The sequence below is a fragment of the Oreochromis aureus genome, linkage group 3 (genome assembly GCF_013358895.1).
Source record: "Oreochromis aureus strain Israel breed Guangdong linkage group 3, ZZ_aureus, whole genome shotgun sequence".
Lineage (NCBI taxonomy): Eukaryota > Metazoa > Chordata > Actinopteri > Cichliformes > Cichlidae > Oreochromis > Oreochromis aureus.
This window is the reverse complement of record NC_052944.1, coordinates 73,441,291-73,468,967: the sequence shown is the minus strand read 5'-3', so window position 1 is coordinate 73,468,967 and position 27,677 is coordinate 73,441,291. Positions and strand designations below refer to the sequence as shown.

At 39.8% G+C, this 27,677-nt stretch overlaps 3 long non-coding RNA genes across 3 annotated transcripts; 1 reads left to right on the top strand and 2 right to left on the bottom strand.

The window, feature by feature from the left end:
* Positions 1–27,677, top strand: LOC120437583. Its single transcript, XR_005611259.1, has 3 exons — positions 1–37; positions 15,713–15,778; positions 27,330–27,677. It is a non-coding gene; the product is annotated as an uncharacterized LOC120437583 (long non-coding RNA).
* Positions 9,197–13,013, bottom strand: LOC120437589. Its single transcript, XR_005611265.1, has 3 exons — positions 12,977–13,013; positions 12,674–12,742; positions 9,197–9,857 (listed from the first exon to the last, which is right to left on the bottom strand). It is a non-coding gene; the product is annotated as an uncharacterized LOC120437589 (long non-coding RNA).
* LOC120437581 lies at positions 22,218–26,446 on the bottom strand. The gene is made up of 4 exons (XR_005611257.1): positions 26,314–26,446; positions 26,033–26,116; positions 25,260–25,358; positions 22,218–22,557 (listed from the first exon to the last, which is right to left on the bottom strand). It is a non-coding gene; the product is annotated as an uncharacterized LOC120437581 (long non-coding RNA).

Sequence of the window (27,677 nt, the reverse complement as noted above, 5' to 3'; positions counted from 1 at the left end):
GTGAGCATTTCTCAGGTTTAAACTGTGACAGAAGAAGGTTACTGACCTTGGTTTGTTGTGCAGCTCAGCAGTGAGATCAGAACTAAAGAGAAATGACACTCAGGTTGATGTGAGGTGAACATAAAGAACAACTCCACACAAACAGCTGACAAACACACAAACTCATCTCTCCTTTTTATATTTGATTCCAGCAACATGTTTCAGTAAAGTTTGAGACAACAAAAGGTAGAAAAAAAGTTCCTAAATCTTAACTCTTTCCATACATTTTATTAACTACCTATCCAAATAAGGGTTGATGGAGAGCTGGAGTCTATTCCAGCTGTTATTCGGTGAGTGCAGGCCATCAGTCCATCAAAGAGAGACAACCACCCAGTCTCACATTCACACCTTATCCCAGTTTAGAATCACCATTTAACCTCAAGAGTTAAACTCCCTACTTTACAGACTCCCTACTGTGAAGGTGGTTCAAATCTTCCATATTTTAGAATCTATTATTTAGCTTCCCGGTTTCATGTACTGTGGTTGTGGTTCTTTACAAAAGGTATTGATGTGAGGTGGGACTCAACTGAGCAACAGGAACTGAAGTTAATACCGTTAGCATTTATTCTCTTTCTCAGCTTGAAAAAGCAAGTTTCCATTTTAAATTTAAACCGTCTTATTTTAGCTTCAGCTGGTACAGCTTGCAGTTAACACACCACTTAAAGACAACCCCAATATGCCTGCAGCTTTAGCAGATAGTATATTACAAACCTGGGTGAGGACAGGCATTAAATCAGTTGAAGACCTGAATACAAATAACATGTCAGCTAGCTACTGTCAACTATCCAAATTCTATGGTCTACACAAAGATTATCTTTTTAAATATCTACAGAGCAGACATTGGGTCAGGAGCCAAACATTAGGGACATTCCCAAATAAACCAGAGGAAATCAATACGTGAAACACTCGTGTTAGATACCAAATGCAACTCCACAAAAGGCCTTACTTGTTGTGTTTATAATATACCAGCCTGTGATAATTGTTAAAAAAAAATCAAAGTAGGAATTAGACCCAAGTTGCACATATGAAGACAATAATTGGAGCAGTTTGCTAACAACCTCTAGCGAAGCGGATGGCACAACACAGAAGAGCAACCTCGTCAGGCCAGGACTCTGCAGTTTATTTACACCTACAGGCCAGTGGACACTCTTTCAATGATGAGGATGTACACATCCTGGACAGAGAGGAACGCTGGTTTGAGCGCGGAGTCAAGGAGGCCATTTACGTGAAGAGGGAAAGACCATCTCTGAATCGAGGAGGGGGCCTAAGGGTACATCTGTCACCATCTTACAATGCTGTGACTGCAGCCATTCCCCAACTCTCTGTGAATGGTACTCATGGCCATTGATCAGTGTTCTTTGATCAGTGTTCTTTGATCAGTGGGTTTTGGTCAGTGATTGTTGATCAATGGTCATGGGAATTTGCATAATTATGATTAAGGAACTGACCTCACAGCCCATTGTTCCTTCAGTGGGCTGGTTTCAGTCATTATGCAAATGTACTGTTTATAAGGTTTGGGGAAACCTGCAGTCAGCTGAGACTGAAGAAGTTACTTGGATGAGTGACGAAACGTTTCTCCCACAAAACGCTACGTCCAGATGAACAGATTCAACTTTTGGAGTTTGCTAAATTCATCTCAGACAGGATCTACTCATCACAGACAAATCCAATTTAATATTATCCACTGAACATATTACACTTCATATAGACTAAATAAACTGAGAGATGACATCTCTGACTATTGGTGTCAAATGTCTGTTTGGGATCTTTTTAATATTTTTTAATATTCTTTGGAGAAGTGTACAGTTACAGTCCTACTGGAACATTGTAATCACAATAAACTCCGAGGTGTGCCGATTTAATTTGGACTCTGATCCTAAGATCTGGATACTTGGAGATGTTGTGTTTCTAAGACTACGCTATAGGCTGACATAATTTGTTTTTCTTGCATCAACTGCAACGAAAATGAGCCTCCAAGCCAGAAACACTGGATTAACGTGTTGCTATCGTACTGCACTCCCGAGAGAATCCTTATTCGGTACCGAGGAAAATAAGAGAATTTGAGCAGATATAGACCACGTTTTTGAATATTCTAACAGAACTAGATTTGAGGGACTGATCAATACTCCCCTTTCGTATTTGTCTACAGCTTTTATTTATTAATTTTATATTTGTGGCATTGTAAATGTTTTTGTTAAACAGAAATGTTAAAGTGAATTTAACTGTATACATTGATATTTACAGAGCGAGAGAGTAGGGTGGTTTATGGTAGTTTTCTTCCCCCCATTAAAATAGAATTTACTGCTGTAAAGCAAACTAGATGTAAACCTGTTTAAATGACTGTGCACCCTTAATAAATATATCTTTAAAAAAAGAATCATCAGTTAACCTAACATGTATTTGTACTATGGGAAGAAACCTACACAGACACTAACCACTGAACCTCTGTGACACCTGCACTGTTAATTATCATTTATAATTCTTTATTGTTAATGAAAAAAAATCTCACATCTGAACTTTTCCTGGGAAATGTTGTATGTATGTTTTTTATTGCAATAAAAGTTTGGTTGCAAGCTTTTTTCCACCTGTTCCTCTGTTTTTACCTAAAACAGTGATCACTGTGATGATTCAACGTAATGACTATCTTGTGAGTAAATACAAACTTATTCTAATTTATACTTTTAAATAACCCAGTACAGTCATGTGTCCACTGTGCAGCTGTGTTGATATACTGAGTGAATGATTTGATCTTTTCACTGCCTGCTGTGTTTCCTCGACTCCTGAGCAAAGATAAAGAGTCAGTTCAGACCTGCAGTTGGTCCTCGTGGTGTTTTGAACTTGAATTCAGCCTGATTTGTTTTTCATGTCTTCTCCTCCATCATCAGTTATCAGGAGAGCAGACAGTCAAAGTACAAGAATTCAAACAAACACAGAGATTCTACTTACAGAGCAGACACAGCACAGATGTTTCCTTCATCGTCCTTCTCACTCATTTGAGCTTTTTTTCATTTCTCTCACTGACACCAAGTAAAGCCCGCCCTCTTCCTCTGAGCACCAGCTTTCTATTGGTTCAAATGTAGTGAGTGGGAGACTGACTTTTTCAATTTGCTTGGAGAAAAGGTTAGCTACCCTTCACTTAACGACACACTGCATGTCTGCACTGCAGAAACAGACCAATAAAAACCTAAAATTGTGGAAATATATTCTCATTACATCTTATGTAACTGAATATCTATCCACCCTGCCCCCGAAACTCAAATTTCTTCTGGTTTCATTGAGCTGTAGTTTGGTTCATGAACAAATTTGTTTGCATGTAAATGGCCTGTATTTGTATAGTGTTTTACTTAGTCCCTAAGGACCCCAAAACGGTTTACACTACATCCACACACTGGTGATGGTAGGGGAGAGCAGGGTAAGTTGTCACACGGGTAAGTTGTCACACTGTTCATAACTCCAACACTAGAGGCTCTATCTCAAAAATGAAATAGCCACTTTGTGTGACTTCTTCTTCTATAGTCAACCTCCTGTTCACATGTGGTCAAGACTGCTCTAATCTGAGGTGAGCACATCTTTTTTATTTTTTTGACCTAAAAGGAAAAATAAATCACTTTAAATTATCTTCAGTACAACTTTGTTAGGTATAGATGTTACAAATTATTATTTTACACAAAATAGAGGAGACATTAACGTGTCTTTTGATACTTCAGCTGATGTGCTATGTTGAGCTAACCCTGACATTTAGCCAAAATTAGCATAAATGTCAGTTTGGGGCAAGTTGTCTCATTAACTTTGGTACTGGGGCAAGTCGTCACATGTGACGACTTGCCCCAGTACAAATAAATGCTCCAAAAAATTGTGATATTGTAGGCTAATTCATTTGTATTTGTGATAAGGTTTTTGAAGAAAGGAAGGAGAGGCAGGAATGAAGGAAGGAAGAAAGTAAGATGGTTCGAAATTATCAACGAAAGACAGAGCGTGGCAGAACACCACCTGACATTATGTTAAAGGCAGTCAGGCAGGTAAAGATGCAGAACAAATCAATCAGAAGTACAGCAAAGGATTTTGACATAAATTACCGTACTCTAACTCGGTATTGTCAAAAGATTACCAGAGAAGAAATTGAAAGTCAGACAGCCATGCCAACAACAATGGTTGGTTATACAACGCCAAGGAAGATTTTTTCCCTGATTTGGAAAAGCAGCTTGTTGAGTATATTACTAGGTCAGCTGACATTTATTTTGGTCTGTCACCAAGTGAGGTCAGAAAGCTTGCCTACCAGTTTGCTGTGGCACATGAACTGAAGTTTGTGCCTTTGTGGGCAGAAAAAGAAAAGGCCAGCAAAGAGTGATTTACAGGCTTTTTAAAGCGGCATACAACATTGTCACTGAGAAAGCCAGAAGCAACTAGCCTTGCCAGGGCAAGTAGCTTCAACAGAGAGAATGTCAATGCTTTCTTTGACAACTTAGAGAAAGTGTTATGCAAATATGAGTTTGGACCAGGAGACATTTGGAATGTTGATGAAACTGGGGTCACCACTGTACATAAACCAGACAAAGTGTTGGCCAGACGTGGATTCAAACAAGTAGGGTCATTGACCTCTGCTGAAAGGGGAACCCTTGTCACACTGGCCTGTGCTGTCTCAGCCATAGGGAATAGTTTACCTCCATACTTTATTTTCCCGCGTGTCCACTTCCGTGACCATTTCCTGATCAACGGGCCACCCGGCAGCAAAGGAGGGGCAAATTCCTCTGGATGGATGAAAGACACACACTTTGTTGACTTCCTGCAACATTTCAATGAACATACAAAGTGTTCAAAGGAGAAGCCCTGTTTACTCCTTTTGGACAACCACGAGTCTCATCTGTTCATTGATGGACTCAATTATGCCAAAGAAAATGGCATAATCATGCTGTCATTCCCACCCCACTGCTCACATCGGCTCCAACCATTAGACAGGTCTGTCTACGGGCCACTAAAGAGGCACATCAACAGCACGTGTGATGCCTGGATGAGGAACAACCCTGGGAAGACAATGTCTATTTATGACATTCCTGGGATTGTGGCAATTGCATATCCTCTGGCTGCAACTCCATTGAACATTCAGGCTGGTTTTAGGGTGGCTGGGATTCAACCTTACAACAGAAATGTATTTCTGGAAGCCGAGTTTGCACCATCCTACGTCACAGATCGCCCTGTTCCGGACCCTGCCCTGCCAGGCCCCAGCACCAACTCTGCACTGCCAGGCCCCAGCACCAACTCTGACCTGCCAGGCCCCAGCACTACCTCTGCACTGCCAGGCCCCAGCACCAACTCTGCACTGCTAGGCCCCAGCACCAACTCTGAACTGCCAAGCTCCAGCACCATCTCTATCACGAGCTCACCCTTACCCAGCACTGCAATTACTGACAGCGGACTACCAACTCCAGAGGACATCCGGCCATATCCAAAAGCTGGTCACGAAAACCATCCAGCAAAGGAAGAAAACGACGCAAATCAGCAATTCTAACCGACACGCCAGTGAAGCAGCAACTAGAAAAAGAAAAGAATAAGGCTGAATCTAGCAAAAAGCTGTTTCAAAAGAGAGGGACGCGAGGGGGGAAAACATCTGGACCTATGAAGAACAACGCAGCTAAAAGAAGAAAAATAATTCAAGAGTCATCATCAGATGATGAAGAGTGCTTCTGCCTTGTCTGTGTGGAGCCATTTTCAAACAGTCGTCCAAAAGAGACCTGGGTAAAATGCGTAAAATGCAACAAATGGGCCCATGATGCTTGCACCTCAGGCCAGGCAATTTATGTGTGCCAGAATTGTGACTCTGAAGTTGAGTCTGATTAATCAGAAATAGGGCATCTGTTTTGTTCAGAGGATAAACATGTTAAGTAAAGCAAGTTATTTGCAGCATTCCATTCGGTTATGATGGATTTATGTGCAAGCCAGAGAACATTTGAGTTTAAAGTTCAAACTAAAGTTTTCTTTCTACTTAATGTTTTGATTAAAATGTGTATTGGATTGAAATAATTGTTTTTTTCCAAATTCTCTTGGCATAATTGTTCAAATTTCCAGTTTTGGTTTGAATTTAACAATTAAAATCAATAATCACAATTAAGTATTTGTGTTCTTATTTTAAGATAATCTAGTGTGACAACTTACCTGCCAATGGGGCAAATTGTCACAAGTGCACATTCTCCATTCAACAGTCTACAACTCCGTAATGAGATAAGATATGAAAATGTAATGAATACATTGTATGTGTCCGAGACTTCCTTCTTTCATTTGGTGAAACATTTATTACGTTGTGATGTATGGTGATCAGTAAAAGTTAGTCAGTGTGAAAAGTGTGACTACTTACCCCGCTCTCCCCTAAGCTACATTGTAGCCACAGCTGCCCTGGGGCGCACTGACAGAGGTGACCCTCTGCCCAGTAGAGTAGGCGACTACTGGTGGTGGACGGGTGAAGTGTCTTGCCCAAGGACACAACGACTGAGATTGTTGGAGTCGAGGCTCGAACCAGCAATCTTCCGATTACAAGACAAGAAGAGCAGTTAATAGCAGTGGTTTCTGTTTTGTGTGTAGCCCTAGTCCTTTGTTCTGTGATTTATAGGTCTTTGGCTTTGTTCATGTGCCCCTCATGTTTAGTGTAGGTTTAGTCTGTCATATTTCCTGTTTTATTTTGATAGTCCCTGTCCTTTGTCATTCTGATTTGCTTCCCCTTGTCTTATGTTTGAAAACTCCCAGCTGTGCTCTCCTCCTGTGACTCATATCCTCGTTAACCCTCTGTGTATATTGTGTCATTAACTTAACCTTACCCTCATGTTGCTCTGTGTTCCCTGCATACTTCTCATAGTTTCCCTAGTTTGTGTTTCTAATTTCTTGAGTCCAGTTTAGTTCCTTGTTTCCATGTTCAGGATTTGGGTTGTTTTTGTGAAGTTTATTTTGTAAAAGGTTTTTCAACATTAAAACTGCTGTTTTTAGTTTTCATTCTGTACCCATGAGTCCTGCAATTGGATCCTACATCCGGCTTGCACACAGCTCATGACATGCCCCCCTCAGTGAGAGAGGCAGATATGAGCTGAAACACAGGAATCAAACCAGGGACGCTGCTGTTATGGAGCTGAACTGGAACCATTCAGACACTGAGGCCCTCTGAACACATTTTAATTACAGCTGTGCAGAGACACACTGATGACTGACTGGAACACTATGATTCACATTTTACATTAACACCATCCTCACACATGGTTTAAATGTGGCCACTAGAGGGAGATGTTGGAATATAAACACTAATATGGAAACAAGAAGATTATCAATGATGCTGTCATATCAAGATAATAAATGTGTTTGTATCTATTGAAAATTCGTGTTTTATGTCACTGTGGATAAAGATTCCCTTCATTTACACATATGCTTCGGATGGTAATTAAATAAGTTGTGCAGAGTATCAGTGTTAAAGTACGTTTTTGATTTTCAAACTAATTTGTTCTTCAGAAATTCAGGACATCTTGTTTTCTGCTCCTTTTGCTACCATCTCTATGGTCATAACATGGAAACTATGTGTTGGCAAATGTTTAGGCAGGTGTTGTTTCCATGTGACTTCAAGAAAGTAGTGCACTTTTCACCAGTGAATAATTACACCATGTTTGACGAAACACACAGTTCACCTAAAACTGTTGGAAGTGACAGACAGATCTCTGACTTTCAGTCACTTTAAACCACTGCTGGTCTGGTTATAGAAGATGGTGTGAGTTTAAAACATGCCAGTGTGTGAGTGCTGTCCATGGTGCTGATCAACAGCTGGAATATCACAAAGCTGAATGGACTTTGGCCCAGACTCTCTTTAGTAATACAGTGGGTTTATTTACAAGCTCCTGGTGCAACAATAGTCCAACACAGTAGTGATAAACCCCATTCCCTGCTCTACTTTGCCATTAAGTAACTGCTGCTCCTTACCTGTCAGTCTTTTCAGCTCGATGATTCCCTTCATTACACCAACAGGTGAGTCTTTAATTTGGTTGTTCTGTTGTCTTGTTTGTTTTTCTTTCTAGAACTACAATGGAGGTAGGCGGTGACCAGGGGGGCTGTCCTGCGTGTGCTCCCTTCCCCGCCTACCTCCATTTCACTAATCAAAGAGCAAAAAAGTCAGACATTTTTTCTCACTTACCTTTGCCACTCCCCTGTACATTCACTTGGTTGGCTCCTCTCGCGCTTAGCTTCCTGCTTTTCAAGTAAGCATACATTTTGTCAGCCTACACACCTTTCTGCCAGCATTTTCTGCCCAGGAATTACCCTCCCCACCCTCTGATTGCAGTGGACCCCATGCATGACACTCTCACTCCTGTCACACATTGATGGTTAAGACATGAAAAAAAACTTTGAATTATTATGAAGTTGCCCTTCTCTTAAGTTTGCTTTTTGCTGGCTTTTGTTGGCTTTTCGTCCCACTACTTGTACCTGTCTTTTGGCTTGCTGACAGTTGGAGCCACAGAGAGCAAATCTTTGTTCTTTATGGAGAACCAGTGAGGCTGTTTGGACTTTCCTATGAAACATCAGTGCAGGAGTCTCTCAGTACATCTGTTTACAGTGAGGACAAAGAAGCAGCAGAAACAGACACAGAGAAAACATGTAGAGACAGGTGGAGCTCCTTCCTGGTTGATGGATTATTGAATTGAGAGTGACCTTTCAATGCTCAGTTCTGTTGTCACCACAGCAGAGCATCCACTCTCAAACAAAACCACGAGGTGCTCTTGGCGTATTTTGGAAATATTTATTATCACTACTCTTATTGTTACATATTAAATGATTAAAAAAATACCAAAATAATGTGTAAATAAATCAAATAAACTGAAAATTAACAATTGAAATGCATGAAATACTTTATTTTGATGTGCATGACTTTCCTGGTCCTGGTCATTCTTAGCAGAGCAAGAACAGGAAATACTATTTTCTTCAGTGGAGATTAATTTGGAGAGCTAAAATTCAACTTATTCAGAAAAAGTACACCACTTCAGAAACAAATAGTATTTGAGTCACAAGACAGAATCATGACCTAAAACTACAATGGAGCTCTGATAATCTACATATAGTTATCAACATGCTGTATAATTTGGTTGAAGCCCCGTACTGCCGTCATGACTTTGTTAGACGCCCCTGCTGCCACTCTGGGAACCATTATTTTGATAAAAAGCAGTTAAACACAAATGACTTCACGAGTCAATTGAAAGATGTCACAATGTCAAAGTATTGTCATGTGAAAAGCAGCTGCTTTGCTTAGTGCTGTGCCAGACTGCAAATATTCTGATTTTTTTGGAGCTGGAATGTAAATGTGTCTTTCTCTCTACCAATATCATTAATAATTGTGATGTCTGGCTCGAGCTCTATTGTATTGCTCAGTTTTACCAGTAGATGGCAGCAGACTTTATATGACTAATTTCCTTTTAAACCACACGAGGAAAATAAGTGAGAGCAAAGATTTATTATCCATGCACAGAAATTAAGTAGTAGCTGATGGAACAAGAACAAGGTGCTTGAGTCACACTTTAAACATAAACAGTGAAGCTACTCTGGCCATGAAACACATTAACATATTTATATTCTTTGTCACTTCAGCAAAATACACATTTAAATTTTCAGTTAGAAATATATCCTCATATCGTTTTTGAAGTTTTGAATCATTTTAGTCTAAATCAGTGAAAAATTAACATGTGGATGTCCTCTTGTCTCAGGTGCTGGGGGCCAGTTAGAGACCAGCAGCTGGACGTCTGTGGTTGGACTGGTGGACTACTTCACTGACGAGTAGATGGTCTCTGGCTGTGGTTTAAAGTCTGAACACAAGCACACGCATTTCAAACAACCTGAAACATCATTATAAACTTCATAGCTCTTGGTGACTTTTTTGAAAGATTTAGTCACATTTCTAAATGTCTGTGATAAACTGGTGTAGCCCACCTCACACCATGAACAGCTCCAGCTCCCACGTGAAACAGTGAAGAAGTAACAGTGAGCAGTGGTTCAGCACCTGTGTGAAGTGAGGTGCTTCACAGCCGTGCCACAGTGAGCAACAAACAGGCTCACAACATTTTCAGCAAGTATGAGAGTGAAAGTGGGCTCACATATGGGTTTATTTAATGTGACCTTTGTGTGACATATTAAAAATTGTAGCTTTTAAGTCTTAAGTCACATAGATATCATGACACATTTGATTTAATTAACCTTGTAGCCTGTACACTGGTTTAAAATCAGTCTCTTTAGGACATGGCTGTCTGAGTTAATGAACAACTGGTGAAAATATAACTTTGATTTATGTAATATTAATTAATACATTTAATGATTTTAAAGGACTTTTTATTTGTTTGTATATATTATTTAACAGACTGATTTTCTATACATTTTGATATGATTTAAATTTCAGAAAATGTTCAGTTATTGTGTTAAAGAGTTCGGTCAGCTCTTTAAACCTGTTTTAATTTAACTGCCAAGCAAGTGTGCCTAATATTAATGTTGGTATTTGACCTCTGCAAACATTAGAACTTTTTTCGTAGTTACTTTTCATAGAACCAAACACCCCACCTAGTTCAGTCAAAACTGGGGTACCAAGCTTTAGACACAGTATAGACCAGTTAGACCACAGCTAAAAAGACTGTGTGCAGATCGACCTATGTATGTAACGTTTGTAAATAGCTGAAGCTTTTTATGGTCTTTCTTTTTCCATTTCTCAATGCTTCTGCTGAGAAACAACAAATGACTAGCTGATGATGACCAACCAGAGAGCTGGCACCTTTTTCAGTGCAGTCTGAGACTTGACCACAGCGCAAGTTCTCAAAATATAAACAGTGTCATTGCCCACACCAGAACAGAGAAGTGTCATCAGCTTCAAACTCAACTACAGGAAGTAGCTGCTGTGGTGTTAGAACTCTTTTTATGTCCTTCATATTAACAACACTTTCACCCTGATAACAAACTGTGTGCACTGAAGCCAGAGAGCAGTATAACTGAATTTAATTGAATTCATATTTGTTTATATAGCGGCCACTCACAAAAACATGAATACACTGATGCAGACCTCTGGATGAGTCTATGTTATTTATTAAGGTCCAGCGTGGCCCAAAGAAAATTGCGGATGTTTCATATTTGTACTCCCTCCAAGAGGAAGCGCAAATGTTGGGATCCCATTAAAGTGGACAGCGGACTCTGATGATGCTTGCTTGGAGAAAAAGGGGAGGGGCAACGGTTATTGTGATGATGACACAACTTCCTTCACCCACTCACACAAACACTTTTTTCTCTAGGATGTTTCTATTTGTGTGCTTCTATCTAACATTCATGCACATTCATACTCCAGTGGATGCATCAGAGAGCAACTCAGGGTTATTATCTTGCCCAAGGATATTTGGCATCCAGACTGGGGATCCAGTCCTTCCAACCAACCTTCTGATTAGTGGGCATCCTGCTGTACCATCCCAGTCTTAAAGTGTGGTCAGTCTTATCAATGAGATCTCTGAAGTTGTTTGGTCATAATATTTGTGGAATTTGTTTTATATTAAATGATCATATTAAAACAATGAGTTTATGAAGGCAAGTCTTTAACCTATAATCATATTATTGAATCTATATTTGAGGACAGGGGTTTTATCAAGGAAAATGGTTTCACAGTTTTGAATATGCAAGTTGTTTACGCACACTTTGTTGTTCAGGCAAACTCAGTGATGAGGATCAACGGTCTGTACATATTATAGATTGAGTCTAATGTATATCAAAGTTTGTATGACTAAACTTCAGGTCTGCATTTTACACAGATGACCATCAAATCCTGATCAGAGGCTATGTGATTGGTGGTCATTTTAGCTACAGCTTTAGAATTTTTACTGTCTCCACTTGGGGCTTTGTATCTAAAGTAACTATTAGCATATGACCTTAAATCAAGGTCAAGGTCAAGTTTATTTATATAGCACATTTCCAAAAGCTCATGCTGCACAAAGTGCTTTGCAAACTAAAATGCAACTAAAAAAGTAAAATGTACAACAATGTTGCAATTAAATATAAAAAAGAAGACAATAAAACAATAAGACAATAGAAAGAACTAAAACGACAGTGTGTGGGTTACCTTGTGCTGAAAGCCAGTCCATAAAAATGTGTCTTTAGTAAAGATTTTAAATGTTCCAACGAATGTGCAGATCTAATATTTAGAGGCAGACTATTACAGAGTGTGGGACCTGCCACACAGAAGGCTCTGTTGCTGTGAGTTTTAAGTTTAGACCGTGGAATAGATAACATTAGTTTGGAACTGGACCGCATGGTTCTCTCTGGAGCATAAATAAATAGGAGCTCGAATTGGGAAGAGGGGGCTCAGCCTTTTAGATCAAAATCAAGGTGGGCCTGCAACTGTATATAGATCACTTTATCCAGAACTCTTGAAAGAAAATGGGATCCATCCAACCATCTACATTTTTACACTTGTGATCATCCCTTACATGCTCCACAGTGTCCTCAAATAACTTTATTTTTAATAAGCAATAAAATGTCTGTGCACAGAATCAAAAGCTCAAACTTTTCTGAAGTATGAGATAAAGCATTTCATTAAAAAAACAACAACATCTGTACAACCATTAAAGAATCTTGTTACAAAAACACCCAGAATTACCTCGAGTTCGTTTGATTGATATTTGGATGTCGCCATATGTGATGTCATCTTCTACAGGTTCATCTTGATCTGGTGAAATGATCAACACCAACATGTTTTACTTAAATTGTCTAAAGTTGTAGTTAGGATTTTAATTTTAAAAACACGATATACAAAGAAATATTTGTAGATTTGTACTATGTTGAGTTACTTCCATGGGGATCAAACTTCAATGCAAAACCATCAAATGATTATGAATGTAAACACTTTAACATGTAGATTAACATAAACTTCAAATCTAAAATCAAAAAGTCTGAGTCTCACCTTCAGGTTTCCTGTTAACACATCGTCTCACCAGCAGAACCAGTAACACCAGTAGAACCACAACACAGACTGACCCAACACATGACAACACAGAGAGAAGAAGAAGAAGAGTGATGGAGGTGAAAGCCGGAGGAGAGGTGGATGTAGGTGGTGTAGATGTAGGTGGCGGTGTGGATGTTGGTGGAGGTGTGGATGTGGGTGGAGGTGTGGATGTGGGTGGAGGTGTGGATGTGGGTGGAGGTGTGGTGGTGTGTTCCCCTAAAATAAAGCAAACACAGTCATTAAGTTGTCGTCACATTGTGAATGTTGAAAGCTGCAGAAACACAGACAGGTGAGTGTGTCACCTGTGACAGTGATCCAGCTGGATGGAGACTCTCCATGACCGCTGATGTCACACTTGTAGAGGCCTTCATCAGACCTGGAAACATGCTGGATGGTCATGTGACCTGTAGGCTGCTTCCTGATGAGGGAGCCATCTTTATAGAAAGCAGCTGGGAGGTTGGAGGGAGTGGTCTTTGTTTTACAGAGCAGAGTGACGTCATCTCCCTCCATCACAGGGAGGACAGGACTCTGCAGGATCACTGATCCACCTCAACACAGAGACAAACTACAGCATTTCATCCATTTACACACAGCTTCATCAACACTAACTCCACACACTCAGCTTACCAGTGACTGTCAGGTTAACCATGTTACTGATGGGACCCTCTCTGGACTCACACCAGTAAACTCCACTGTCTCGTTCAACGAGGTAACTGATGTCACAGGAAGAGTTAACTGACGTTCCCCACACATCTCCACACTGAGTCCTCTGTTGTTTGCTTGTGTTTCTCCTCAGAGTCCATCCAGCAGAGCTGTCGTCCTCCTCACAGCTCAGAGACACAAAGTCTCCTTCAAAGATCTGAGAGCTGCTGGGACTCACAGTCAGATGAGCTGTGAGGGTTAAAATGAAAAATATTTGATTTTTTATATCAAATATTTTTGTTAAAACTTCTATAATTCTGTGATTAATGCTTAATTGAATCAGTTTTATATTTGAGGTCAGGCTGCAGACGTGGACGAGCCAAAAAGAAAACAGTGAAAGTACACCCTGATGGAAGACAATGAGAATAAAAAACTCCACCCATAATGAGCTTCTAGAGGAAAACTATTTGAGAACAGAAAAAACCTACCTCAGCACAGAAAAGCAAATGAATCTTCACATCTTAACACCATAGAATCACATGACAAACAGTAGGGGTGGGTAAATGGGATGAGAGTGAGCCGGTGTAGACAGCAGCATCCAGTCCTGCAGCAGACCTGCACTTGTCCAGTCAACCCACCGTCGAGAGAGGGTAAGTGTCAGAGGCATTTGGAGGGGGGAGGGCGGGTGAGTGTATATCTGTCTGTGTGTATGCTGTGTTCAACTGAGAAAGTGTCCTTTCAACTGGTTAAGCAAAAGTAAACAGTCCTCCAGCTGACGCAGGTGGCCTTGAAACATGTGGCGCAGAGTCTAAACACAGTCCCGTTATTAAGGAGAAGAATTTGTTGTCACAGCTAGCCTTCTGGCAGTGACATGAGAGAAATTATGGTTGTTTGGGTTTAGTGCAAACAAACTGCATTACATTTTTACAGCTGATCTAATGTCCGTCACTGGTCACCAGGTCTGTAAATTTCCAGTTGAAGAGTCGTGTCATTCCTTGGTTTCATGTGTCATTGTGGGTCTCTTGGTTTTGGTTTCTGTAATATTAAGTATTCCTAGCTTTTATTGAGTCCTAGTTCTAAAGCTGTGGCTCCGTGTTTGCCATGTGTGTATATTGTTGTGTGAGTTCTTGTGCCATGTTCCCCCACCCAGCTCCTCTGTGCACTTCCTGTTTTACTGTGATAATATTAATAGTCAGTGTACTCAGTTTTGCATCCTCCCTTTCTCGTCATGTGTAATTATCCTCAGCCGTGTCTCCCAGCTGTTTCCTCTTTGCCCTGTTGACCTTCTGTATTTATTGTCTGTGCTTGCCTCTGTTCGTTGTCACGTCGTTAACTTCCATGCCCTCAGACTTGCCTGTGTGTTTTAGCTCTAGTTCAGTTTCTAGCCCTCCTAGTTTTGTTCTGTTTTTGACTTATGCCTGCAATAAAGCAGTGGACCTTGAGTTTAAGTTCTGCCTCTATGAGTCTGCATATTGGGTCCCTTTCCTGCCTGCACACAGTCACGACAGTCGTGAGCTTCTCCAAGATCTTTTCCATTTTATGTTCAATAAGCACCGTCTACGTGCTCATGGCCCTTCCCATCGCTTCGATCATAGCAGCTAGCCTTGTGAGGTTTTGAACAGCCAAAAGAGCTTTCTTTAATATTCAGTAAGCCAGGGCCAAGCCAGCTCCAATCAGCAAGAACCCTGTTATCACGGTTCAGAATAAGTATAGATCTTCTATGTCCTAAATTGACAGTCCCACCAGGCACACGACGTGCTGCCACTCATCCATCGTGTAACCGTCAGAAAACATCCCACCAGGACAATTGGGCTCTCCCGAACTCAGGCTTGTCGTCCATAAAAAGGTGTCAATTGCGTTCAGAGACCAGTTGATATAATTAATATTTTTTAGGGTTTAGAGAACAAAAGAGAGGGACTCTCTGAGGGTTAGAGCAGACAAGACAAGACAAGGACATGAGTAGCACAAACAGGGAAGATAAGGTGAAGGGGAGGGGGCAAAGATGCAAATGAATCTGTCAAGAGCCTAGAGTTTCATGTTTGACAGAAGAAGGTTACTGACCTTGGTTTGTTGTGCAGCTCAGCAGTGAGATCAGAACTAAAGAGAAATGACACTCAGGTTGGTTTGAGGTGAACATAATGTAGCCATTCTATCATATATTTATGCTGATGGAGACGGGGGCCCTAGGTTCTTTTCTCTTAGTACAGTATGTATTTAAACTCAAGATTGTGCAACTTAAATTACCTCCAGAAAATCAAAATTCCCTAGGGTCAATAATGAGACCGATATATGAACTACTTATAGCTTCTGGGCCAGAGTGGCCCAGGCACAACCCATATATTCTGCAGCTGTTCCTGATATCTTCTATTCTGCTTTGGAGTTCTGGTTACTTGACTTTATGGAAATACTATACACCATGAACACAATAAATATACAGTATTTAAACTTAAATCTGTCCGTTAACTGATATTACAATATAAATATTATTACAAGTATTGTATAGTGTAGAAGCAAATTTAAATGTAACTTGATGCACAAAATGGTGTTTACAAGGTTTATAGAGCAGGTTATGTACCCCTTTAGTGGTTACATGCTTTGATATTTACATGTTAACACATCTGAATGTTTACATTTGCATGTTCAAAGCAGTAATAAGTATGTGTTATATCTACCTAGTTGTTTACCCTGCATTGATCTGAGTATTGCTTTTGAGAGGCCAGTCAAGTATTCCAAACCACATAGTGAACCCTCACGTTACAGTATTACAGGTAATATACAAAATTAAAGTCCACTTCTCTCTTGTCAACCAACTGAAATGTTCCCACTTATTTTAAGCTGAGAAAACAATATAACAGAAAAGGAGCTGGAGAGCTGGAGATCATTATGACCCAAAACATTATGGTTGCTTTGCTCCATCTGGAGTAAACAAAATAAAACAGGGTGGTACTTTGGAAAGTCTGGTGTCCAATACAGGGGACTCCAGTAACCTGGCCTCAACTCCCAAGCAGAGCAGAAACTCTCAGGAACAACTGCAGAATACATGGGTAGTGCCCGGGCCATTCAGGCCAAGAAAATATCAAGAGAGAGCAACTATCTTGAAGCTAGTTTAGGTACTAGCTGTTCAAAGTCTGCTCACTTTGCCAAATAGCCACTCACTTTATCAACAAGCAGCAAACTTCAGTGCAGCAGCGTTCAGGTCGACATTCGCTGCTTCGCAGTGTCTAATGGTTCAGCTACAGGATTCCACTCTCTTTTGCGTAAGCTCCTCTGATTGTCTCCCTTTGACTGCTCTGAGACAAAAACTTCTAAACTTGTGTCTAGTTCACTTCTACTGGGACAAAACTCCAAGTAACATGTTTATTTTAAGCATCTTTATTTTTTTTTTTACAAAATAAATAATAAAATTAAATAAATACACTCTTATATGCTTGATATTTTAACCATGAACTTAAAATGTCATCACACAACAAAGCATGTTATTAACTCTCTTTAATTTCGTAGGATTAATGTGTTATGAACTGGATATTTGCAGCAGTTTCCCATTTTCTGTGGGTTTTCTTTTGTTTTTTGTTTTTTTTTACTACAATAAAGAAGAACGCCACACAAACAGCTGACAGACCCACAAACTCGTGTGTGTATTATATATTTATGAGCTCGTTTTTTATTTAATGCCAGTAACATGTTTCAATAAGGTTTGGACAACAAAAGATTGAAAAAAGTAAATTCCATACAGTCATGTGTTGACCTTTAATCTGTGTTGATATAATGAGTGAATGATTTGAGCTTTTCACTGCCTGCTGTGTTTCCTCGACTCCTGAGCAAAGATAAAGAGTCAGTTCAGACCTGCAGTTGGTCCTCGTGGTGTTTTGAACTTGAATTCAGCCTGATTTGTTTTTCATGTCTTCTCCTCCATCATCAGTTATCAGGAGAGCAGACAGTCAAAGTACAAGAATTCAAACAAACACAGAGATTCTACTTACAGAGCAGACACAGCACAGATGTTTCCTTCATCGTCCTTCTCACTCATTTGAGCTTTTTTTCATTTCTCTCACTGACACCAAGTAAAGCCCGCCCTCTTCCTCTGAGCACCAGCTTTTCTATTGGTTCAATAAGAGTGAGTGGTTTGTGTGTGTGTGTGTGTGTGTGTGTGTGTGTGTGTGCACATCCCCCTCAGTGAGAGAGGCAGATATGAGCTGAAACACAGGAATCAAACCAGGGACGCTGCTGTTATGGAGCTGAACTGGAACCATTCAGACACTGAGGCCCTCTGAACACATTTTAATTACAGCTGTGCAGAGACACACTGGTGACTGACTGGAACACTATGATTCACATTTTACATTAACACCATCCTCACACATGGTTTATATATGACCACTAGAGGGAGATGTTGGACCAAATGCAGTCATGATAGATGGTCACTGTGTTGATATGTAGATCTTAATGTAATGATAAGGCTTACCAGCAGACGGCGCTGTATTTAAGAAAGCTCATGAATGCCTCCACATAAAAGAAGACTGGTCTGTGGTGTGACATAAGAATGGTGTTAATAAAATGTTTGGGGCAGTAGCTCGCAAAGCATAAGTGGATGCTGTGTTATTTTGAACAAGCGCTACGAAGAGAACACATGGTACCAGGAGTAAAAGTGAAAGAGTGGAAGCGTTCAAAGTTATGTTTGAGATGGAAAGTTTGAAGCCACCGGAAGGCCTGAAACTGGTGGGGAATGTGGACCGCAACTGGCAGTGTTTTAAGCAGCAGTTTGAGCTGTATATGGTGGCCATAGGACTGGACTCCAAACCCGATGCCAGGAAAATTGCATTGCTGCTCACGGTACCTGGTCCTCAAGCCATTGAAGTCTTGAACACGTTTGAGTTTGAGGAACTTGGTGACATATTCACGTTTTACATTAACACCATCCTCAAACATGGTTTATATATGGCCACTAGAGGGAGATGTTGGACTTTAAACACTAACATGGATACAGGCAGATCATCAGTGATGCTTTCATAGTTTGATTAAAAGACATTAAGATAATAACTTTTAAAATTAAGTATAAACATACTGTATTGATGTCACTGTTGATAAAGATTCCCTTCATTTAAATATGTGTTTTGGATGGTAATTAAATAAGTTGTGGAGTTGTGAGTGTAAAAAGAATTCTTGGTTGAGTAATGAAATTTATAACAGAGAATAATTGCATCATGTTTGATGAAACACACAGTTCACCTAAAACTGTTGGACGTGACAAAAATGTCTTTGACTTTCTGTCACACATAATAGAGATGGTCATGTTTAGACATGTGCCTCATGTATCTGCTGTAATAACATATGAGCAGTGTGCTCAGCAGTGCGCTGGATGCTGGAGGTGTTTTTATAACATAAAGTGATTCCATGAAGAAATTCCATGCATTTTCTTCCACATATCCAATTTTTGCCATGTTGAAGATGGCATATACAATCCAATCATCCATCCATCCATTTTCAGGGTCGTGGGGGGCGCTGGAGCCTATCCCAACTGTCTTAGGGCGAGAGGCAGGGTACACCCTGAACAGGTCTCCAGTCTGTTCCAGGGCTCGAATACAATCTATGTATGGAAACATTTAAGTTGTAAAATACTCTTTGCTAATCATATTACATATTTAAAAGTTACTTGCAGCTCTCTTTTTGCTACTTTGGCAACTCACAATCTATTTTAGGCCAGTGCTGGTCTGGTTGAAGAAGATGGCGTGAGTTTAAAACATAAGCTTGAATATCAATGTGTGTGAGTGCTGTCCATGGTGCTGATCAACAGCTGGGATATGACAAACTGAATGGACTCAGGCCCAGACTCTCTTTAGTAATACAGTCCAACAATAGTCCAACACAGTAGTGATAAACCCCATTTCCTGCTCTAATTTGCCATTAAGTAACTGCTTCTCCTTCCCTGTCAGTCTTTTTAGCTCGATGATTCCCTTCATTACACCGGCAATAACTAAAGTTCGGACTTCTCTACTGACACAGAGAGAATGTGTAGCTCCAATAATCTACACATACCTATAGACATGCTTTATAATTAGGAGAAAGCCCTTTACCACCTTCCTTACTTTGTTAGACGCCCCTGCTGCCACATCAGGAACCATTATTTTGGTAAGAGGAAGTTAAACACTAAATACTTCAGCAGTAGGGATGGGTACCGGTTTCCGGTGCCATGATGGCACCGGTTCTGACATAAACGGTAGTAACCAGACCGAAAAGCAGCGCGCATTTCGGTGCTTTATTTCGGTGCTTTTTTTTTCTTGAGATGTCATACACTTTGGATTCTAGCCAATCATTTTACCTTTACAAGGATAGTAGGCGGGCCCAGGTACGTACATTCTTTTAGAGCAGAGCTACAGATTAAAAATGCCTAAGGCAAAGCGGTCAAAAGTCTGGCTGTACTTCACAGCAAAAGATGCAAACTCAGCAGCCTGCAACAAATGCTTTAAGCCCCACGCCCCCGGTACCGCGAGCAAAAAGGAGGAGATCACGTTTAATCGGTTATAACACGGGGTGAGGAATATAAGTCCAGACATGTGTGGTATCCACAGAAACCTCTGAATCTCAGCTAAAATGTCATATAAACCATTTCTACAACCACCAAACTCAACGAAAACAAGCCATGATTAAACGAGCAGTTATGTAAATGCGCACAAGTCTGCTAAACAAACAAGGCGAACCAGAAATTCTCCAGACTTCATGTAACCGGCTAAAGATTGGCTGGTTATCTTCCAGAGCTATCACCAATTCCAAACACCAAGTTTCACCACACTCTGACCAAAATTCACTGAATGAGCCTCAAAAGAAGACCACAAAAACACACAGCGGCGCAAATGCGCTAAGACAGAAATTGGCTTACCGTCCAGATTTCCTCCGTTATTTTCGCCGGTAGTCGGTAGCCATGTGATTATCAGCAGTTACCACGCCTACCTAGCCGCATCAGAGTCGTTTTCCGTCAACAACCTCCATTTTAGACCCACCTATAGACACGTGACTGGACAGACGTCACATGCAGTAAATTTGGGCCCACGTGGGTTTTGGCATTACAACGTCTGATTGGTCGACGTAACGTGAACGTGGCATCGTTACTGTGACTTTATTGGCTCAAACAATTAAAAAGAGGTGTCAATCATGCAAATTGACCAAAAGAAACCAAAGTTACAGCCCCTCAGAGTTTAAAGGACCAGAGGCCAATTAAGCGCTCCATGGCAGAAAAGGCCCATTACCATGTAAATGTGTGGTTAATTCTTCAAAAACGCATTTTTTTTTTTTTAAAAAAAAGCATTTTTAGGCAGGTTAATAAAATTAATTAATGACTGCTCTTAAATACCTAAAAAAATCAACTGGCATGGTGTCCAATTGTGTGCAAGAATTGGACATTTTTGTACAACGTCTGGATATTCATGTATTGACAGGGCTGTAGTTTTTCACTGTTTCACTTTAAAAACATAAATCTTTGCACAGATGATCTTTATATGTTGCTACGGTTCTTATCATTTTGCAGGAAAAAAGAGACCGCTAAAAATAAAAACATGAGAGGTTTTTGGACGAAGTTTGTGTTCTCCATTCTTTAAGCACCGGTTCGAGCACCGTTTAAGCACCGGCACCGTTTCAAAAGTACCGATTTGGCACCGGTATCGGATAAAACCTAAACGATAACCATCACTATTCAGCAGTCAACTGAAATATGTGACACTGTAAAAAGTGTTGCCACGTGAAAAGCAGCTGCTTTGCTTAGTGTTTTGCCAGACTGCAGATATTCTGATATCAAGTAAATGCTTTGGAGAGCTGGAATGTAAATGTGGCGATGTCTACAGTACAGACGAGGGTCGAAACACAACAAGTTCAGACATTTTTCCTCATGCATGTTTGAGTTATATATGTTTTTTTCATTAAAACATATTTACTTAACACTTTTAAGTGTGCTATATACTGAACTTATGGATTAGCACTATGCTATCACTCTAGTATCAATCTAATATCAATAACAGCCTTGGCATCAATCATTTCTGCTGTAACACTCACTGAGGTGTAACAGGGTCTCATCCTGGTTCAGCAGATGAGCTTATCCAGTCTGAGTCACATGTTCATCAGTTATTAGTTCATCTCTAAACACTTCAGCTCTCTGGGTTCATGTTAAGGCTCTGAGTGTTACACTGTGAATGTTTCCCAGGTGGAGTAACAATAAATGAACACTCGGTAAGGTTAACAAAATAAAATTATTTTATATTAATTATTATCAAAGACTTTTCAAGATGATCTGTTTTTATTTGACCAGTTTAAATAATTAATTTTAAAAAATGCCATGTCAACTGCTGCTGGTTTCAGTGTGACTTACTGTAAAACATCAAAGTAAAATCTTTCTGTCTGAGATGAAGCTTTGCTGCATTATTCAAAGCCGTTGAATTGTTTCTGCTGCTGTGGTTTAATGCTTGTTTTCTTTTCTGCAATGAAAATATATGTGGGTCGGTTAGCCACGACCAAGTCAGATTTTCCATCTGACATCTCGGTGAAACCCACAGAACCACACGAGGAAAATAAGTGAGAGCAAAGGTTTATTATTCACGCAGAGAAATTAAATAGTAGCTGAGGGAACAAGAACAAGGTGCTTGAATCATACTTTAAATATAAAAAGTAAACCTACATATTTATATTGTTTTTCACTGCAGGAAAATACATTTAAAACTTACTTAGATAAAATCCTCATATGTTTTTTGAAGTTTTCAATCATTTTAATCTAAATCAGTGAAAAATTAACATGTGGATGTCCTCTTGTCTCAGGTGCTGGGGGGACCAGTTAGAGACCTGCAGCTGGACAGCAGTGGTTGGACTGGTGGACTACTTCAGTAAAGAGTAGATGGCGTCTGGCTCTGGTTTAAAGTCTAAACACAAACACACACAGTTCAAACAACAGGAAACATGATTACAAGCTTTGTAGTTCTTGGTGACTTTGTTGAAAGATTTAGCCGCATTTCTAAATGTCCTGTGATAAACTGGTGTAGACGACCTCTCACCATGAACAGCTCAAGCTCCCATATGAAACAGTGAAGCAGTAACAGTGAGCAGTGGTGCAGCACCTGTGTGAAGCGAGGTGCTTCACAGCCGTGCCACAGTGAGCAACTAACAGGCTCACAACATTTTGAGCAAGTGTGAGGGTGAAAGTGGGCTCACATGTGGGTTTATTTATTTTGTCGTTTGCGTGATATATTTAAAATACTAGATTTAAGTATTAAGTCACATAGATATTTGATTTAATTAACCTTGTAGCCTGTACACTGGTGTAAAATCAGTCTCTTTAGGACATGGCTGTCTGAGTTAATGAACAACTGGTGAAAATATAACTTTGATTTATGTAATATTAATTGGAAAGGCTTTTTAAATTTTTGTGTATATCATTAAACAGGATGTTTTTTTCTATATTTTAATATGAGTTACATTTCACGAAATGTTTAGTTCCTGAGTTGTCTGGGTCAATCTTTAAAAGTGTGCCTAATACTTAGGTTAATATTTGATCTCTGCAAACGTTAGAATCCTTTGGCATCTACTTTACATCGAACCCAACACCCCACCTAGTTTGATCAAAACTGGGGTACAAAGCTTTAGAGACAGTACAGAGCAGTTAGACCGCAGCTAAAAAGACTGTGTGAAGATTAACACATGTATGTAACTTTTGTAAATAGCTGAAGCTTTTCATGGTCTTTACATTTCTCAACACTTCTGCTGAGAAACAACAGCTGTTGTAACTAGTTGAAGGTGCACAACCACAGAGCTGGCACCTTTTTCAGTGCAAACTGACACAAGGAACCACAGAGCAAGTTCTCACGATATGAACTCTGTGCTTGGCCAAACCAGAACAGAGAAGTGTCATCAGCTTCAGACTACAGGAAGGAGCTGCTGTGGTTTTACATGCAGAACTTTTTAAGTAGTTATAAAGATTCATCGTATAACAGTTGTCTCTTTTTAAACTTCATATTAACATTCATCCTGCTAAGAGATGTGTGCGCCATTAAGATAGCAGTGTAATTGAATTCAATTCAGTTGACTTTTATTTTTATACTGCCAAATCACAACATGCTGCCTCAGTAAGCTTTATCTTCTAAAATAAGGACCCTACAATAATACATGGAAAAAACACAGAAATCAACTCGATTTGACAAACACTTGGTGACAGTGGGAAGGACAAACTCCCTTTTAACAGGAAGAAACCTCCAGCAGAGCCAGGCTCAGGGAGGGATGACCATCTGCTGAGTGGACTGTGTGAGATGTAGTCTCACCACAGACTGTCTCAGTCTATAGAAACATCATGGAAAAAGATATCTGTTGTACCAGGTGTGTGTGTATGTTTTTCAGTAGCTCACTGACTGGTTTGTGACAAAGGTGGAGTCAAAATGATTGAACTGTTTCAAAGATGTGTGTGTGTGTGTGTGTTTGCTCAGAGACTAATTAATTGTCATGATAGTCAGTGTTAACAATGAGATAAGTTGTTATGTCTCAATATTTGTGGAATTTGTTTTATGGTAAATGGCCTGTATTTGTATCGCGCTTTACTAGTCCCTAAGGACCCCAAACGCTTTACACATTCAGTCATCCACCCATTCACACACAGGTGATGGAAAGCTACATTGTAGCCACAGCCACCCTGGGAGAGCACTGAGAGAGGCGAGGCTGCCAGACAATGGCGCCACCAGGCCCTCTGACCACCACCAGTAGGCAACGGGTGAAGTGTCTTGCCCAAGGAGACAAGACTGTCCAAGCCAGGGCGTGAACCAGCAACTTTCCAATTACAACGCGAACTCCCAACTCTTGAGCCACGATCGCCTCTTGCATTAAAATATCTTATTAAAGTAACCTGTGCATAAAGGAAAGTCCTTAACCTACTACTATATTATTTAATGTAAATATGAGGACAGGGATTCTGGGTAAAAAAAAAGAAAGAAAAGACAATAGGAGCAAAAAATAAAGGTCAAGGTGATGAGACCTGCACAAACAATTAACCAGTGAACAGTTTAGGAGCTTTGGGCAGGTTTCACAGTTTTGAATATGCAGGTTGTTTATGTACGCTTTGTTGTTCAGGAAAACTCAGTGATGATGATCCGTATTTATGTTGCAAAGACAAAAATCTCTGACTGTATATTATAGACTTAGTCAAACGTATATCAATGTTAGCGTTACTAAACCTCAGGTCTGCATGTTACACAGCTGACCACCAAATCCTGACTAAAAGGTGCTTGGTGGTAATTTTAGCGACAGCTTTTTACAGTATCTACTTGGGGCTTTGTATCTAATGTTCCTATAAGCTTACAATCTTCAGTCACTCATTCTGCTTTAATACCATGTTACACATCTCTCTAAATCCAGTTTGATTTTTATTTGCATTGTTATGTCAAACTGAGAAATATCAGAAAACTGAAGTCTGAAGTTTTTAAACAGGAGCATCAGATGCTCGTTCATGTACCAACATCTGTAATTCTTGAATTTCTCCACTCAGTAAATCTCTCCTGAATCACCTGCAGGTTATTTAAAATGCTGTCACACAGACAGACTCATATCATCGTAGACAGGAGACAAAGAAGAGCAGCTGTACCTCTCATCTGTGATCTGGTTTTCTTGTCTTTGATTATGATTCGACCATAACTGATGTCTTCTGTTCTCACTGCTGAGTAGATTACTGCTGCATCACTCTCTGCACAATAAAACACACAAAACGTTGGTCTAACATAAATATGAAGCAGTAAAGTCATTTAAACTTTGAGTAAAGCTACATATGTTAAACTACGTTAAGCTAATTATAAAAAGAAATTATGAATAAAACTATAGTAAGTTTACTTAATGTGAGTATGAATTATTTATTTCTAACGCCTTATAGAGAAACACCTGCAGGTGACTTTAAAAACATTCATAAACAGGAAACTGAACGACTGCAGAGGTGTTAGCTTCTGTTAACCACAGACAACAAACACAGAGGGCAGCATGTAAAGAACAATACTCAATGAGCACAGAGTGAAATTTTACAGACTTTAAAAAAGCGTAATCAAAATCAGTGAGTTTAATAAATTTGAATAAAGGAAACAAATCAAATGAAAAAAATGTGACATTAAAGCCGTGACATACAAAGATGGACTCTGGCGAAATTATTACAAGGTTAAACTTTAGTATCAATTTAATAGAATGTTTGTTTTTCTATTACAATGCCCAGTTGTACGCTTCTGATTGTCCCTCACATGCTTCATAATAACCTCATAAAATTTTTTCATGGGACATAAAATCTCTATGAATATAATCAGAACTTCATATTTCTTAAAAGTAGAATCGAACAATCACAAATAAATCTTGCAAACCCCAAAACCCCCAGATTACCTTTGTTTTGTTTTTTTGGCTGTTGATGATTTGATATTTTGACATCACTGTACAACATGTCACCTTCCACAGGTTCATCTCGATCTAGTGAAATTATTCAAATTTAAAAAATATTTAAAATCACAATTTTTCACAGTGAAGAGTCCAAATAAAAAAGAAAAAATAAACGGTTTTACATTTATAATGTGAAATTACAATTAAATAAATCATCAAATAATAATACACATAAATAGTATAACATACAGATTTACATAACCACGTATAAAATTCAAAAGTCTCACCTTCAGCTTTGCTGAGAACACATCGTCTCACCAGCAGAACCAGTAACACCAGTAGAACCACAACAGAGATTGATCCAACACATGACAACACAGAGAGAACAGGAGGAGAGGTGGATGTAGGTGGAGGTGTGGATGTAGGTGGAGGTGTGGTGGTGTGTTTGTCTAAAATAAAGCAAACACAGTCATTAAGTTGTCGTCACATTGTGAATGTTGAAAGCTGCAGAAACACAGACAGGTGAGTGTGTCACCTGTGACAGTGATCCAGCTGGATGGAGACTCTCCATGACCGCTGATGTCACACTTGTAGAGGCCTTCATCAGACCTGGAAACATGCTGGATGGTCATGTGACCTGTAGGCTGCTTCCTGATGAGGGAGCCATCTTTATAGAAAGCAGCTGGGAGGTTGGAGGGAGTGGTCTTTGTTTTACAGAGCAGAGTGACGTCATCTCCCTCCATCACAGGGAGGACAGGACTCTGCAGGATCACTGATCCACCTCAACACAGAGACAAACTACAGCATTTCATCCATTTACACACAGCTTCATCAACACTAACTCCACACACTCAGCTTACCAGTGACTGTCAGGTTAACCATGTTACTGATGGGACCCTCTCTGGACTCACACCAGTAAACTCCACTGTCATGAGGTTTTGTTATACTGATGTTACAGGAAGAACCAACTACCTCTCCCCACCCATCTCCACACTGAGTCCTCTGTCGTTTGCTTGTGTTTCTCCTCAGAGTCCATCCAGCAGAGCTGTCGTCCTCCTCACAGCTCAGAGACACAAAGTCTCCTTTAAAGAACTGAGAGTTGCTGGGACTCACACTCAGACGAGCTGTCAGGGTTAAAATGAAAAACTGATGATCACATCCTTTAGATTTTATTTATTTATTCCAAATGTTTAAAAACCTGTCAGAGTTTATCAGGTTTAAACTGTGACAGAAGAAGGTTACTGACCTTGGTTTGTTGTGCAGCTCAGCAGTGAGATCAGAACTAAAGAGAAATGACACTCAGGTTGATTTGAGGTGAACATAAAGAACAACTCCACACAAACAGCTTTAACATCTGCGCCTCTATCAGGTGCTTAAACACCGCATCCAACAATTTCTGGACTAATTCTGTTGGTATAATAGTATGCACACACTTTCAACCCTTTGTGCTCCTCATAAAAATTGGTTCATGGGTATAGAAGAGTATGTTGTATGTAAAACATGAGACTATACAATGTCCACACAGCAACTCTAGCCACAAAAGTCAGATGAAAGTCCTTCTTGATATGAAATGACAGTGTAGAAAATTTACAAAATATCCTCTACTTTTAAATAACACAGTAAAGTCATGTGTCCACTGTGCAGCTGTGTT